Source organism: Dipteris shenzhenensis, chromosome 18, assembly GCF_047967505.1.
Source record: "Dipteris shenzhenensis isolate YYH24624 ecotype China chromosome 18, Dip_SZ_1.0, whole genome shotgun sequence".
Taxonomy (NCBI): Eukaryota; Viridiplantae; Streptophyta; class Polypodiopsida; order Gleicheniales; family Dipteridaceae; genus Dipteris; species Dipteris shenzhenensis.
Window position 1 is genome coordinate 1,985,741 of NC_141613.1, and position 12,167 is coordinate 1,997,907.

Here is a 12,167-nt window from a genome sequence, read left to right on the forward strand (position 1 = left end):
CAACGTTGAGACAATCAAGCCAGTCTTTTGATAAAGGATGAATATGAATGCCCAACCCGCATATATTATAAAGGTCTCTCTTGATGTTGAAAGTCAAATGGCACCTCCCAACTTTGAACAGACTATATAATGCTTACAATTAAAGATGAGACACACCCATGAGTCCTAGAGACAAAGTTTTTTTTTTTTTTTTTTGAAAGACTTCATACAAGACAGCAGCCCCAAAGGTGCTGAGTATGGAAAAAACCGGGAAAAGGCTGAAAGAAAAACCGGCCTGTTCCAGAGAAACCCAACTCACTGTCTAGGGGATCTCTAGTACTGGGGCTAAAAGCGAGGTGGGGGGACTATGCAACCAGCTAATCCCTCACAGAGTAAAAATGTAAAAAACTCCTACAGGCCAACTTCTCTCATGTGAAGCCCAGCTGAAAATTCACCTCTGCACCATGGGCGTGCCAAAGGTCCAGTCCCTATGGCCCCATCCACTTGTCCATCATGTGTGAAATCAGATCTCCCATAATAGCATCAAACACCACTGGGGACCACTTCTCCAACCCTATGAATGTGAACTAGAATCTCCAAACTGGGTGTGTCTGGGAGTCCACTACGCTGATGGATTTCCAGGGCAAGACCACAAGTGTTACCTCTAGGGGTAGAGGGTAAGAGTCCAAAATCTCCAGATAATTCTAGGGTCCCAATCTCCAGAAGTCCCGTGGTAAGGGATGCCCAGGCTGGAGATTGGGAATTGCTGACTGGGAGGATGAACCCCTTCCCTCTGGCTCCCTCCCCGACTAGACCGGATGCTGAGGAAGCGGAAGGGGACGCCGTCTTACCCTTGCGTGTTGGCAGGGGTGTCGAAGTAGGGGAGGGGTGGGAGGATGAAGAACCTGCTGAGGAGGTGGAGAGGGGGGCGAAGGGGGAGGGGGAAGGGAGGGAGGGGTGCGGGTGGTGAGAGTGACCATAGTAGGAGGGGGGAGGGGGGGGGGAGGGGGCGGGGGGAATCCAAGAGGGAGGGGGGGGAGTGGAGAGGGAACGGGATCTGGAGGGGGAGGGGGGCAGGGGGGAGTAGGGACAACCACAGGCCCCCCTACTAATCAAGCTCGCCGGGGCTCTGGACTCGCTCCTCCTCAGCTGTTGCTGGGCCGTAGCTGAAACTAAGTCACCAGAGACCCTGACTACTGAATAAGTAATGCACCCCTGGGGCCCTTTGTATAGGGCTCGGAAGCCCTGTGGAACTGCCCGACCAGTCTACATGTTGGCCCATCTCAGATCTGCAGACACAGCTCCTCCAGACCTTGATGCCGGCACATCCCAGATCTGTAGACACAGCTTCTCCATACCTTGACGTCTGGCAGCCGTACAGCCTGCATCTGTCGGCTGCAAGTGTCCTGCCTACAGGACCTGTTTTCCTGGTCTATTTGCTCTTGGAACCTGCGCAAGTCTGCAGGTCTGTCTGCAACCTTTTGACTTGGTCTTGACAGCCCAGTTTGGCTGTCCTTGTAAAGTCTTCTTCGCTCCAGGCTGCTGCTGTCTCGACATCTTTCCTTGCTGTCCATTGTGCCCACATGGCAGCCTGCATGCTGTCCATGTGGCAGCGCAGCATGCCATTCTGATCTGCCCCATGTGGCATCTCTAAAACCCTGCTGCTACACCGCCCCCTTATCCTTCTCATTTTGGGGCTCACAAGGGGGAGGTGACCCAGATAATCCCAATAGCTGCATGGTGTTCTTTAAGTATAATTTGGCATACATACTTGTTGGGAGGATGCAGATCTTGAATTCATCGTGATGGCTGTTCCTCTTGAAGAGCCTTGAATGTGGTGTAGAAATCTTTGCAATAGATGTCATGGGCACCACAACAAGAAGAAAGAAAAGATGAATTTTTCTACTCTTGAGGGATTTCTAGAGTCCCTTCCAAAAGGATTTATGGAGGTTAGCAAAAATATGAAAATTCTCCCTTTGAGGAGCTCTAGTGGGTTTCAAGCCTCTAAGGCTGAGCTAAAATTTCTTGGAATTACTGACCGTGTAGCGAAAGAAGGGGAGGCTCTTCTCTCGGAACCGACTCCCACTTCGCACTACAAATACTTCATGGGGACACTTCATAGAGCCAAATCCTCCATGAACCCAAGGGAACATGATCCGGGTTAGGATCTAGATACCATCCTGAAGCCAAGAAACACTCCTCCACACAACTCAAAACCCTCACAGGCTCAAAAGCAACGTCCACAAGGATATCCTCATCTCTAGACTTGGATAACCTGCCTGCCCCAAAGTGAACATAATAAACCAAGTCATTCCCATCTGAACCTTGTCGTAGTCCTATGACCTGTAGTTGCATACCTGACCTCATAAAAGCCCCAAGCTAAGTAGAGAAATGGGGATGCATGTCATGTGTATCAGACCAATCCAAGGATATTGCTCCATCAATCTCTTGAATTCTCCTTGCGATTTCTCCGAGGTGACTTACTAACTGAGTTTATAATCATCTAGAAGATTTTTGAAATCCTTCCAAGAGCCCACAGAGGAAGTGGGACCTCTATCCCATCTAGATCATTGCATATAATGATAAAGCACCAAGTGATTTTCCACGATCATCCAGTATACTTTCATTTCATTTGACAGGCTGCCTGTCAATCTCTTCTTGAGAGGAAGGTGGAACTCTCGAATGAGTACTCTTGAAGCTGCCCCAAGCTTTCAGCATAGCAGTCATAAGAGGGGAGGAAGAAACTCTGGGAGGAGGAGATGGAGGGGGGCAGCGGGAGAAGGCAGGGCGGGAGGTGGAGGCGGAGCGGGGAAGCAGGCGGAGCGGAGGCAAGGAGGAAGGGCGGCGAGGCAAGGAGGGAGGGCGGAGCAACCAGGAGCAGCAGCGGGCGGCCTACAAGCCGCCATGGGTGGAAGGGGGGAGCTCACCGAGCAACTCCATCATGGCAGGGCATCTTAGACTTTCTCATCCATGTTGGCTAGTCCCATGTGGTGTGGTGATGCATAGTCCAAGAAATAATATTTCTATAAGGAAAAGTAGGATGATGTGGCAAAGCATCCATGTGCCAACCCTCCAATGGTCCTCCTAGGCAATGTAATATTGAGATAGAGCCATGAGGCCTCTTAGACTAAGGATAAGAAGGTTTGATTTTGAGGGGAAGAAATTGTCGCATGCTATTGAGGATGCGCACCACCAAGCCCACATGGGAGAAGGTCTCCACCCACACCATGCATTTGGGAGGATGCATTTATGGGGAGATCCCCCTCCTCTTGGTTATAAAAAAAGGGGGTTGTTGCTTGATGCGACATGCTCATTCTTGTATAGCCATCATGCTCTAATATATCCCCATATTTTCCATGAGTCTCTCCCCTTTTGTCAATACCATCACGCCTCCTCCTCCTTTGTTCTCCACACTCACCTCTTATTGATGTTCATACCCTTCCCCTTTTCCCCCCTTCTTGTCGTTCCTATTTTACCTCTACTCATGTTGCCACTCCCACATCCTCTTCTCCTCTTTCCATTTTAGTCCTCCCATGTTGCCGCTTCATCCCTCTTCTTCTCTCCCTCTCCCATTGATGGGCGTTGAAGGCCTTTGATGAGTGTTGAATGATGGGGCGCAAATTTTTGCAACAAAAATGGTATGGCTGCTGGGATACGAATCTCCACGGCAATGACAATGGATTTGGAGCAATTAATTTCGCCATTCCTTTACTTTCCATTCACTTTTACCGTGTTTTTTCCCCCCCCCCATGAGTCTTTCCATCCATTTGAAAAGAAGAGCACCCCTTCTTAATGATCTTTTATAAAAGCCCTATGTCTATATTCATTTAGTATGCTCCTCCGCTTGATCCCACCCCCCTCATTGTCTTTGTTTCCCGCCCTCGTTTTCTTTTCTCAAAATTGTCCCTTCACTTTGCGCTCTCAAATTCTCCCTCTCTCATGAACTAGCCCTCATCACCACAATCTCTTTCTCTCTCGCCCAGTGCTCCTTTCTTTCCTCTCACTCCCCATGCTTTCTCTCCCCTTTCTCCCTCGTAATCACACTCCTCTCTATTGCCCTTTTCATCCCCTCTCCCTTACCCATGATCCTCTTCGTCGCTCACTCTCTCCAATTCACTCTTCTCTTCATTCTCACCTAAGCCCTCAGCTTTCCTGACCTCCCTCAATCACGGCCTCTCCTCCCTCACTCCCCTCATTGCCTTCAACATTCCATTCCCCTGACCTTGCTACAATGCAGCCAGCAGCATCGAAATGCATAAAAAAACCATGAATTGTTGAATTATTTGCAGAGAAGCAAGTAGAGAACGTTGAAGAGCCGCAGCTGAAGAATTCTGACCTTAGAAGAACAGAGAACAATAGCAAAAGTCTCTGCAAAGTTCCAGCATATTTTTTTTTCCAGCAAAACTGATTCTTTGAAGACCAGAGGTCTCGAGAGACTACTTTCACCAATTCAGACGTCAAGATGGAATTTGGAGGAAGCTTTGAATTCCTGCGCACGTTCAACAACAGATTCTTCACCAAAAAAAATGATTTTTGAGAGACTGGAATATCTTCAAAGACCCCTTTCGCTGCCCAGCATCAATTCAATCGTCAGAATTGAATTGGGAGCAGCTTGTGTTCTTGGGCAGGGTTTCAGTGCAGACTCTTCACCAAACACATTTTTTTGGGAGTCCATAGACCCGTTTCATTTCCAAGCATCGATTCAATCGTCAAGCTTTATGCTGTTTCTCCAAAAATGATTCTTGGAAGGTTGGTAACTCCCCTAGCCTCTCTGAAATCACACCCTCAGCTTGTTCCTATCCAAGCCAATGCCCGTAAGTAGCATACAATTGTCCATAGCAAAGGTGAACATTTTTTTCTATAGCATGTTTTAATTTGCTGCCCACGCCCCAACGTTTCTACCACATCTACTAAAATAAGCTCTCTATAGCCACATAAATGAACGACAACTGTGTGACCACTCGTGGAAGCGCATTCTCAGCTTGGAAATTTGGAAGGTTCAACCACTGGTTGCCTTACTACTTCAACCATTTTGCTTGTTGGAAGGAATTATCTCTCAATTTTGTTGAATACAGCTTGTATTGTGGTTTTTGACTTCTACAAGAGGTGCACACCCTTAGGGGAGTTGATGGTTGTATATCTTCTTTTTTTGTTTTTCAAGAAAAGTGCTTCATTAAGTATGAATAAAAACCGCAGAGCAAGCTCAAGTGTGGGAGTACATCATGTCAAGCATGAGAAAAAACAGCTCAGAATGAGCAAACAAAAATCCCAAGTGGCGGCTGAAAATGCCACCTCATCCCTGAAGGAGAGTCAGAGAAGAAAGGAGAACCCTTCTAGACTCTGAGAAAAGCAACCCTCCTAGCAGTAGCAGTCCTGGAGGTTCCTTATATGTTCGCCCAAATGGCCATCAAAGTGTGTATAGTATCTACCCAGATACTAGCCATAGTTTGAGAAGGGTGAATCTGGGAGTCCTCCAAAGCCTCTATACATCCGGCTCTCCAAATATGCCATGCTGTAATACTAGCCAGAATCTCCCAAGATGTGTCTACAGAAGCGTGGGGAGCTGTGAATGGAGTAAACAGAACATTTCGGAGCACAAGGTGTCGTCGAACAAAGAAAGCTGTGTCCGTGTCATGTCCCTCAAAGAAAGCCTATGAACCAGTGAGTGACAACTAAGCAACTGATCCCCATGTCATGAAGAAGGGTGCTCTATGAAAAATGCAAAGTATCCTAGCAACACCCTTCTAAATCATCCTCGCCTGAGTGCACTCCCAAAGGCAGTGCTGCACTTACTCAACCGCTAAGTGGCATCGAGGACATGTAGGGTCAGCCTTGAACCTGGATCTCCACAAGTTCACTGCAATCTCTCCATGAATAGTAAGCCAGATGAATAACATGATTTTCCTATTCTTGAGGGATTTCCAAAGTCTCCTCCAAAAGTTTTTCTGCATCTCTGTAGAAATCTGAAAAGTATCCCAATGAGGAGCTCTAGAGGTACTTCTTACTACCATGTACTCTTGAAATCATTGCTATACTTCTGGCTTCCTGCCTACATCAGAAATAGGAAAGAAATCGACAATTTGGGCCCACCCCTCTTCAGTATAGTGCTCATCAATTGCTACAGCCGTAGCTTTGGTTTGTTACATCATAAATCAAGCTCTAAATTGTATTCAAGCCACCATCCCTGACCTTGCAAAGATTGACCACAGCAGCAGCAGAGGATCTTCCAGTTGTTGTGTATTATGATTGTGGTTCTTTGGCCGACCTTTTCAGCCACTCAGACTTGTCCAAAGTTAAAACAAATTTTTAGATTAGCTTGTATGATTGAGTTTGTAAATTTCGAAGACTTTCTCCGAAGTCTAAGACCGGCAGCTGTAAGTACTTGGAGAGATGTATTCCTAGAACTCCTAGTTGACTTGCAGTGCCACGTGATCCACCAACTTGCTGATTTAGACGACGGGTGGGAGCTCTTATCATGGGATGTAAAAGAAATTGAAATTCTTAACATCCATTGGCAAGGTTTTGATTTTAATTCTCCAAGTTGCACAACAATCAAGGTTCTGGCATCTTCAGAGGTGGTACGGGAAGTAAGGTAAAGGTCTGTCGACGGGTAGGAACTCCCTGAGGATTGGGGATTCATCTTAAGAATCTGTTGTTTAATCCCAGTTCACAAACTAGTGATATCTGATTACTACTTGGTGCATTTGGGTCGCTTCCTCCTAGGTGACAATGATGGATGGAGGGTGCCGATCAGCAAAGGATTGTAAGCTTGTTTGGTCCTGCACGCCTCGCCAAAGTGTTGGCTTCCCCTCATCCCCTAATACTTCCCATTCTTGATTACCGAGAGACTTGGGATGTCCGTGTTTTGGTCCTTATATGATGTCAGCATGGGTGATGCACTTTGATGCTGCCTACAAGCCCACAACAAAAGCAACCAGAGCTAGAGTATCTTTACTTTCTCCCGACGGTGGGGAATTCTGATATAGTAGTCCTATGGCCGCCAACACATGTAATGAAGTTGAATATTCGGCCCTTATCTTCAGTTTGTAGAAAGCTAAGGACCATCAAATCACCCAACTCGAAGTGTGGGGGGATTCTCAGCTGTTGTGCCGACAAGTCAGTTGGTGATTGGAAGGTACAAAGCGGGTCCTTGGCCCCACATCATCAGCACGCCACGCAACTTTGCCAAGAATTCCAAGAGATCCAATTACATCACATCCCAAGGTCCGAGAATAGTGTGGCTGATACACTTGCTCGAGCCGTTATGAGTTCCAAGGAGCTACCATTTCCAAAGGAGTTTCGTGCCCACAAAATTCAAGGTAATTTTGGACCTACCCCATGGAGGCAAACTGCCTGCATGCGAGTCATATATTGTTATTATTGTGGGGAATGTGGCCACCGCCAAACAAAGTGTTCCAACTACATCATTCAGGTCCTCCGGGATAAGGCTATAATTCAGAAAGTAATCCATCGACTTGCCCAAAAGAAGAAGTTGCAATGCCAGACCGCATGCCGCTAGAAGAAATCTCTTGGAGATTGCAAGAGTTAGAGGAAGCTGAGGTGATGTGCAGGCCTTGCATCTTCTTGCCATGATAATGGCCCTCCTCTTTGCTCTCATGAACAACTTGATGCGGCGTCGAGCCTTTAATCTCCCATAATAATGGCCCAACCATGAAGGTTATTTATGATTTTTTCTTTGCTGTTGATTCTTCTCGAACTGCATTATTCCGCTCATTTCGTGAATCTCCATTTTTGGCTTATATATGTTTTCTAGAAGTTTCATCTCCTGAATTTTATTTCAATATACCACTCTCAATTGTTAGTAGCTAGCCAATAGTTTTTCTTCCCTCTCCACCTCCCCACAATTTTCTTTTCTTTCTGTTTTCCTCAATGGCAGACATCTCAGTGTTCTGTGGCCGGATGGGCGAGAACCCAAAAGAATACATAGTTGCATTCAAACGCCGATGTGTGTCCCTTAATTTCTTAACAGAAGATCGTTGGTTGTTGGTATTATCCACATTCTTGGAAGGATTGGCTCAGGTATGGTATGAGAAGTAGATAGAGGCAGTCCGCCAGAGTTGGCCAAGGCTGATTGCAGCAATGATCAAATATTTCGGCAAGGATGAAGAGCAAGAAAATGTGCACTTGTAGGTGACAAATTTGAAGGAGTTAGAAGGAGAAACGGCATGTTGGTATGTGGACCGAGTGGCCATCCTTCTTGATCGCTTGATTGCCACGCAAGAAGACAATGCTGGATTCCAAACCGGGATGACTCAACATGTGCTGAGTTACTTGATTGCCGAGGCTGAAGACGGTTTTCGTCTCAAGCTTAAGTGGAATGATCCGGATACCATGGAGTGGGCACAAGAGATCACTCACAAGTTCGATAAAGTTCAGTCGCGGACCCTGCTTCCAGGAAAGATTTTGCTCCACCCCAACCCTCTAGAGCCTCACAGCATCCGCCAGGGACATTTCCTCAGCCTCTTTCACCAGGAATGTATCCACAGCCTCCTCCTGGGATGTATGTGCCTTCCCCACCAAGGGCATATCCTCACCTTCCACCTAGGGGGTTTCTCCAACCTCGTCCACAAGCTCCCCTCCTTCCTACACCTTCTGTCCCGCCAATAGAAGAACCTGATGTCAATGATCTCGCCAAAGCACTTAATGACTTACAACTTGAGATGGTGGGAATCAGGAAGCAAGCCAACCGTGTTCCAAGGGAACGTGCCAACATTGTGTGCTTTGTTTGTCATTAGAAGGGTGACTACCGCACCGAATGTCCAAACGGTCTGCTTGTAAACCTACTAGGTGAATCTGATGCAGGAGAGTCCGATGTGGAAGTCCTTGATCTTGGAAAGAGAAGTAGAGAAGATGCAGGACATTCTTCCAGCCGAGGACCCGACCGACCAAGGAAGAAGGTATCCTTTTCAGAGACTCCAGATGTTGAAATGGCAAGTCCCCTTGCAAAGAAGAGCAAAGTCCCCAAATCCCGTAGAAGTAAGTGGTCTCCGTCTGATTTTCCCATTGGATCAGGGCAAGAAGACTACTCCTCGGTAGTTCAAGACATTGCCAATTGGTCTTTTTTTTCAAGAAAATTACTTTCATTAAGTATGAATGAAAACCGCGAGAGCAAGCTCAAATGCGGAAGTACATCATACAATGCACGAGGAAAAAACAGCTCAAAGTGAGCTAATAAAGAACCAAGGTGGAGGCTGAAAATGCCATCTCAACCCTAAAGGAAACTCAGAGAAGAAAGGAGATCCCCTCCAAACTCTAAAAAAAGTAACTCTCCTGGCAGTGGCTGCTCTGGAGGATCCCTGCATGCTCGCCCGAATGGCCATCAGAGTGTGTATTGTGTCAGTCCAAATACTTTCCATAGTCTGGGAAGGGTGAACGTGGATACCCTCTATCGCCTCTGTACACCTGGCTCTCCAAATATGCCAAGCTGCAATGCTAGCCAAAATCTCCCAAGACGCGTCTATTGAGGCATGAGCAGCTTTGAAAGGAGTGAGGGGAATAACCTGGAGGGAACAAGATTCCACTTAGTGTCGCCGTACAATGAAAGTTGGATCTAGATCATGTCCCTCGAAAGCACCTGTGGGCCAGTGAGAGATAATTAAGCCACTGAACCCCAGGTCATATAGAAAGGTGCTATATGAAAGATGCTGAAAATCCTAGCAACACCTTTCTAGATCATCCTCACCTGTTTGCACTCCCAAAGGCAATGTTGTACTGACTCAAGTGCCATGTGACAACGAGGACAAGTAGGGTCAGCCCCGAACCTGGATCTCCACAGGTTCACTGCACTCCCTTCATGAATAGAAAGCCAAAAGAAAAGAGTGATCTTTCTATTCCTGAGGGATTTCCAGAGCCTACGCCAAAAGTTCTTCCGCACAGTTGCAGAAATCTGAAAGCTATCCCAATGTGGCGCTCTGGAGGGCCTCCAACCTCTACTACTAAGCTGAATCTCCGGGCATTTCTAACTGTATAGCGAAAGAAGGAAAGCTCTTCTCTTGGTGCCCCTCATCAATCCATTCCTACTCCCCTGGGTCCCACTGCAAGAACCTAATAGGGGAACCACCATACAGCGAGAGTCTCCAAGACCCTAGTGCAAGGAGAATAGGATCAGGGTCAAGGTACCACTGTGAATCCCTGTCCCACTCCATGAATCCTGCAATCTTGACAGGCTGAAATGCAACCTCCAAAAGAATATCATAAGAAGATCCGATAAGTCTGCCTCCCGACTAAACATCAAAGACAAGGGTATTCTCATGTGCATCCTGCAGTGCAATGACCTGTAACGGAATGCCCGTCCCTGAGAACTCCCCACTAAGTGAACTCTGTAAGCGGCATGTCATCTGTGTCAATCCACTCTGGCGGAATGGCTACCTGTATCTGTTGTATCCTGAGTGCACTTCCTCTGAGGTGGCCAACTGCTAAAAGTCTCTGATCCTCTGGAAGTCTCATAAAGGCCTGCCAAGCGCCTACAGTAGAGGCAGGTCCCCTCCCATCTAGACCACTGCATACAATGTGACACTCCGAGTGGCCTGCCATGATGATCCAAAATCGAGTCATTCCACGACTGGCTGCCTTTGAATCTCTTCACGAGAAGTGGGTGGAACTCTGCGAAGTGTGTTTCTGAAGCAACCCCAAGCTTTCAGAATAGCAGCCATGAGAGGGGAAGGGGGGATTTGAGATTGGCTGAAGTAAAGATCCATATGCCGCTGTCCAACCAATCTCCCCCATGAGAAGGGGTGCAAGACTGAATGCTGCTTGAGAAAAAATCCTTCCAAGGCTCCTGTCCAGGCATCAATCCACGTACTACAAACTTGCAGAGCAAGGCCATACACTGCAAGCTTGGGTCAATAATATTGAGACCCCCTTCTCCTGTGGGGAGAATGAGGGTCTCCCAAGCCACCCTGGCTCTACAACATCTGAGGTGCCATCTAAACCGCTCCATAGGAAGTTCCTGATAGGTCTCATGACCTGAGCGATACAATCTCTACATCTGCACTAACATGAGCAAACAAACCAAGCAGTGGACAACAATACCTGGTTCACAACCACAACTCTGGATGCAAGGTCAAGTCTAGCTGGACTCCAAAAGATGAGTTTCCTCCTGAGACTCTCCAACACGGGAGTGAACTGCTGTGTGCTGAAGAGATGCCCAACCCAACTGGCATCCCAGATATCTGACGGAGACTCCCCTCTGAATCCAATTGAACCCTATGTCAATCCCCTAGACTGGAGTGTCCTCATCACTGATCCAAAAGCCATTGGATTTGTTTCAATTAATGTGTGCACCTGCCGCAATGCAAGACAAATCCAATGTTGTCTTGAATGAATTCAGTGTCTGTGGAATGGCATCCAAAAATACAGCCGTGTCATCTGCCAACTCACTGTCTAAGAGCTCATCCTCCTGCCTCAGAGGAAGCCTGAGCCCTACAATTCCAGCTTGAGCTCTAATGTAATAGCTCATAGCCTCAGCCACAAAAAGGAATAAAAAGGGGGCTAGCAACCCTGACGGACTGACTTGGTAATCTCAAACCTACTGTCTCCCCTGACTCCACCAATAAGAACCTGGCTGTGGGCTGATCTGTAGAGGGCTGACACCCCTTTGATCCATGCATCTGAGAAGCCAAAGCGAGTAAGTGTGCCCTCGAGAAAGCCCCAATCTACCCTGTCATAAGCTTTCTCAAAGTCCAAGAGTAGAATGGCCAGCCTGTGGCCATTATGTATGGCCCACTCCGATGCCTCCCAAAATGAGAAGATGTTATCAAAGATGCTCCTACCATGCACAAAACCCATCTGCGTATCATGGATAAGATTTGGTAGAAAGGGCTGCAGACGACGGCTGATAGCTTTAGCTAGGATTTTGTACAAGGTACCTAGCAAGGTAATCGGTCTCCACTGAGACACTAAATTTCTGCAACCCCCTTTTAGAATCAATGAATGAGGCCCTCCGTAAGTGAGTCTAGCATCTCAACCGAGTCCCATACACCCTACAGGGCTGAGGTAATATGATCCCTAATCTGATCCCAAAAAGTAATAAAAAATAAGGGGGTAAGTCCATCTGAACCAGGACACTTGCCCTTGTGAAGGGTAGAGAGAGTAGTCCTGAACTCTATATTGGTGAAGGGTGCATCAAGTGAAACAGTCATATCCTGTGTCACCAACCCAGGTAAGTG

At 47.2% G+C, this 12,167-nt stretch overlaps 1 protein-coding gene across 6 annotated transcripts in view; it reads left to right on the forward strand.

Annotated features, from left to right (window-relative positions):
- The window catches only part of LOC147890693 (uncharacterized), a 74,821-nt gene that overhangs the window by 47,779 nt on the left and 14,875 nt on the right, over positions 1 to 12,167 (forward strand). The window lies entirely within an intron of this gene.